This window comes from Suricata suricatta, chromosome 1, assembly GCF_006229205.1.
Source record: "Suricata suricatta isolate VVHF042 chromosome 1, meerkat_22Aug2017_6uvM2_HiC, whole genome shotgun sequence".
In the NCBI taxonomy this organism is placed as follows: domain Eukaryota; kingdom Metazoa; phylum Chordata; class Mammalia; order Carnivora; family Herpestidae; genus Suricata; species Suricata suricatta.
In genome coordinates this window covers 65,885,014-65,890,210 of record NC_043700.1, presented here as the reverse complement: position 1 = coordinate 65,890,210, position 5,197 = coordinate 65,885,014, and the positions used below count along the sequence as shown (strand labels likewise).

The following is a 5,197-nucleotide window of genomic DNA, read 5'->3' as shown; positions in this document are numbered from 1 at the left end:
ACTGCAAATAAACCAGAACAAATAAAAATCTCCTTGCCTGCAAAACATTCTGAATACATCATAAAGTCCTTTGGTAAACTCTGTAAACATACAACATAATTAAATTATGAGGGTATGAGAATTATAAAATGCCTGCTCTGGTTGGATGTTGTACAAAGTGCATATCAAGTAGAAGAGCAAATACTTTTCAGAGATTATTTTCCATTATCTACTGTTAATAGCACCTCTCTTGGTACCGGCTAAACCATTTAACTTTGAAGCACATTTAAAACAGATTCTGTTGACAGGTGCAGTTCCAAAGACTTTTTCATCTCCAGTGAAATCATATTGCTCTCCCGCTCACACTTCTTCCTTTAAAATGGTACTTACACCCACTGCCGCCTGGATGCTTTTATTGTGGAGGAAAGACTAAAGAGTGATTCATCTCGTTTTTAATCTTTCGGCCTTTTCAGAAGCATGGCAGAATCACAGGAATTAGGGATGCAAATGATCAATTGCTTTTGCATTTACATTTTTATACCCATAGTCAGAAGCTTCCCAACAATGAGGTTGAATAAAAAAAGATAGGTAAGCCAAAACCCTCTGCTACAGATTATCAACTACCCACCCACAGACCTGAGGGTGGGCTTGTGTGCTTTATTTAGAAAGACTGCCTGAAAGATGTCACCATCATCTTCTTTTAAATTCAGTCTCTTTTGGCTCAGCATGTATCCATTGATTTTGTTTTGGATGAAATCTGTTAAAAAAAAAACAAGATAAACAACCATGAATTTCTCATTTGCAACCATTTATGTATATGGGAAGTGACTTATTGATCTTCTAATTGGAGAGTCATTGCTCACTCTTCATCAGACTATTTTTCATCGTGTTATTTACCACTGCCCAGGCGCTGACCTGACTGTCGGGCTGTGAGCAGCTCTGTACACAAGAGTCCTGCTTCTGTGGTTAGAGCAGCCATATATCAAATGCTTCTAATGGGCTAAATGGAAACTTCAGGCACAATACAAATAGATTTTAAATGATTACTGTAGCCTCCTCTTGATGGTCAGACCGAGCAAAACACTTGGTCACCTCCTGAGCCATCGCTTTTGGCCCCAATAACAATTTTTTGGTGGATGTTCTTAATAAAATTGAAATCAACAACAGTAAGGTCTAGATAATGCAGGTAAATTAAAAACAATATGTGTCTCCTTCACGTTAACAGCTTTTGACATTTCTCAATGATTGCTGCATGGTTAAAGGTAATAAGTAGTAAGTGTGTTCTAGAAAATTCCATCAAGAGGAATATAAAGCATAGCAATTAAAAGGGGGGTCAAGACTGATCATATTCTCCTTCTTATATATGGTACCATGTATGGTGAATTATTGAGACTTCCATGTGAACTTCTGTCTTACTTTGTTACTCGTTTTACTTCCTGCTTTAAAAAAAAAAAAAAAACCTGTCTAGACCAGTGCTGTGCAATAGAGCTTTTTGCAATGATGGAAATGTTCTATAATCTACACAATCCAATATCGTACAGCCACTAGCCATAAGTGTCTAATGAGCACTTGAAATCTAGCAAGTACAACTAAGAAACAGATTTTTAAATTTTTTTAATTTTATTTGACTTAAACATTTACATGGTGATAATGATAACCTCATTGTACCCTCAGGTCTAGACCATACATAATTTACATTTTTAGAATCACAGAACTTTAATATTGAAAGCAGTTTGCAAAGAATCTAACCTAAACTATCTATATTGTTACTCACTTGTTGGAGAGATGATCTGTAATATTATATTTGTCAGTTATCGTTGCTTGCTCCATTTAATCACCAGATGAAGCCAGAGTCCGAAAGTTTCTGGGTTTTATTCTTATAAACCACATAACCGTACTTGTCAACCATAAAATAGTTTGAGTAAGCAAATAATATTACTAAAATGGTGAATGACGGAGCTCTTGGATGACTCAGTTGGTTGAGCATCCATCTCTTGATTGCAGCTCACATCATGATCCCAGAGTTGTGGGATTAAGCCCCTCACAGAGCTCCATGCTGAGCATGGAGCCTGCCTGAGATTCTGTCTCTCTCTCCCTCTGGCCCTCTCCCACACTCTCACATACTTTCTCTCTCTCACTTTAAAATAGAAGAAAAATGGTATATAATAAACATATTTCAGAATTCTACATATCAACTGAAATAATGTTGCTTGTCCTTAAAATTCATGCAGAAGTCCAGCATTCCTCTCAAAGCTAGAAAAAATAATTTTAAAATGTGTATAGAACCACAAAAGACCTCAAATAGCCAAAGTAATGTTGAAAAAGAGAACCAAAGCTGGAAGGATCACAATCCCAGGCATTAGCCTCTCCTATAAAGCTGTCATCATCAAGACAGTATGGTATTGGCACAAAAATAGACACATCGACCAATGAAATAGAATGGCCAACTAATTTTTGACAAAGCAGGAAAGAATATCCAGGGAAAAAAGAAAAGTTTCTTTAGAAAATGGTGTTGGGAGAACTGGACAACAGTATGCAGAAGAATAAAACAAGACTACTTTCTTACATCATACACAAAAATAGACTCAAAATGGATGAAAGAGCTAAATGTGAGACAGGAAACCGTCAAAGCCTTAGAAGAGAAAACAGACAACATCTTTGACCTTAGCTGTAGCAACTTCATACTTGACACCTCTCTGAAGGCAAGAGAAATAAAAGCAAGAGATAAAAAGCTTCTGCACTGCAAAGGAAACAATCAACAAAACTAAAAGGCAACCAATGGAATGGGAGAAAACATTTAAAAATGATATATCAGGTAAAGGGTTAATATCCAAAATCTATTAAAAAATTACCAAACTCAACACCCAAAAAGCAAACAATCCAGTGAAGAAATTAGCAGAAGGCATAAGTAGACGCTTTGCCAAAGAAGACACAGAGATGGCCAATAGACACATGAAAAGATGCTCAACATTGCTCATCATCAGGGAAATACAAATCAAAACCACATTGATATACTACCTCACACTGGTCAGAATATCTAAAATTAACAGTTCAGGTAATAACAGCTGTTGGCGAGGATGTGGAGAAATGGGAACCCTCTTGCACTATTGGTGTGAATGCAAACTGGTGCCACTCTGGAAAACAGTGTGGAGGTTCCTCAACAAATTAAAAATGTAATTACCCTACTACCCAGCAATAGAACTACTAGAGATTTACCCAAAGGATAAAGGCTGATTCATAGGGACACATGTGCCCCAATGTTTATAGCAGCACTGTCAACAGTAGTCAAATTATGGAAAAAGCCCAAGGTCCATCAAGTGATGAATGGATAAAGATGATATGGTTTATGTATATGGTGGAATACTACTTGGCATGAAAAAGAATGAAATTCTGCCATTAGCAACTGTCAGAAGCCTCCAAGTTTTCTGGCTGCCTCAGGCAAGGATTATCATTCTCCAGGGAGTAAACCAGTAAACAAGGTTTGCATCTGGAGGCTGGAGATTGCCATTTCCTGGTCCAAGATTTTGGCATCGGTCATGCTGGGCCACACGAAGAGTGGCCAAGGTGCACAAAAGATCAAAACCGCATTTTGGATTATTCAGTGCTAGCTTCCCCTTCCCAGCATTGCAAAGGCAAGTCTGGGTGCTTCTTTTGATATGCATTTGACTCTGTTTACCTGGTAACCGATCCGGGTCAGTTCTCCGCCCCAAAATTCTATATAAGAGGAATTATTTTCTCAATGAAAAAAGAAAGAAGAAGAAGAATAAAGGAGAGAGAGGCTTGATCAGAAAAGGGGTGTGCTGTCTTCACTCTCTGCGTCTCCCTCCTGCCCTGTTTTTCTCTCCCTCCCTCAGGAGAAAGACCCGCGATGGAGGCACGCTCAAAGCCAGGGACAAGCGCGCCTGGACCTGGCGAGCTAGTGCACCGTGGCACCTGCAAGTGCCGCTCCAACCTGGGGTGGAAGCGGACGGGCAGACAAGCAGCCCCGGGCCCGGGTTAAGACAAGCAACAACATGGATGGAACTGGAGCATATTATGTTAAGTGAAATAAGACAGTCCAAGAAAGATAATTATCATATGTTTTCACTCACAGGTGGAATTTGAGAAACATAATGGAAGACCATGGGGAAAGGAAGGGGAAATATATAGTTTTAAATAGAGACAGAGGCAAACCATAAAAGACTTTTAAATACAGAGGACAAACTGAGAGTTGATGGGGGTGTGTGTGGGAGAGGGGAATATGTTGTTGGGCATTGAGGAGAGCACTTGCGAGGATGAGCACTGGGTATTGTATATAAGCGATGAATCATATGACTCTACTCCTGAAGCCAAGAGCACACTCTATACACTGTATGTTAGCAAACTTGACAATAAATTATATATATATATATATATACATATATATAAGAATTCATGCTGAAGTAAAAACAACACTTGATCTTAGCCAAAAGGCTGAGAAGCGATAATGCAGAAACAAATACAAAAAATGAAGTTGGGTGTGAGTATGTATTTGGAGGAAAATGGAACAGAAAACATGATTTCTGCAGAAACATTGAGACTATTCTTTGTTGCCAGAAACCAGGCCTTGTTTATCTTTGTCTCTTCAGAACTGTGCACAGTAATTCCAATTTGAAAGATGACCAATAAATATTCTATGGACATACTGAAATTAAGTGATTACATTAAGGAAGAAGAATGGCATTTCAATGGTTGGTATCTTGTCCACAATAGATTAACCAACAGAGCTTATTACTTCACTGGTCCTTCATTCTGGCTTTGTACTGGGGCCACCTGCCAAACTTAAAATATGTCCAGCCCAACTCCAGGAAAAATGGGGGCCGAGGCAATAATAGTTTTAAAAGCTTCCCAGCTGATGCTACAGAGCAATAAGGGTTGGAAAGGATCATTTGTTTAGTAAATTATGGTAATAAGTCAAAGTTAAAATATATTTCAGCATCAAATTAATCTTGACTCTAACTTATAACCTTAAAATATCCCAAAGGAGACTTGTAACTGGACTGATGAAAACACCTTATCACTAATAAAAATAGAAAGATAAACCTCTACTAATTTTTAAAACAATCAAGTAAAAGATAAAGACAATAATCAGTGAATTCTATTCTCATTCTGATTTCACATATCCATAGATATACCTGAGAGATTAGGAAGACCTATGTGACAGAATCAAATTTTCATGGCATAAAATGTGGGTCGTAAG

At 38.0% G+C, this 5,197-nt stretch overlaps 1 pseudogene; it reads right to left on the bottom strand.

The window, feature by feature from the left end:
* Window positions 1–4,275: 4,275 nt before the first annotated feature.
* Window positions 4,276–4,443, bottom strand: LOC115302888 (annotated as a pseudogene).
* Between the last annotated feature and the right edge of the window lie 754 nt (window positions 4,444–5,197).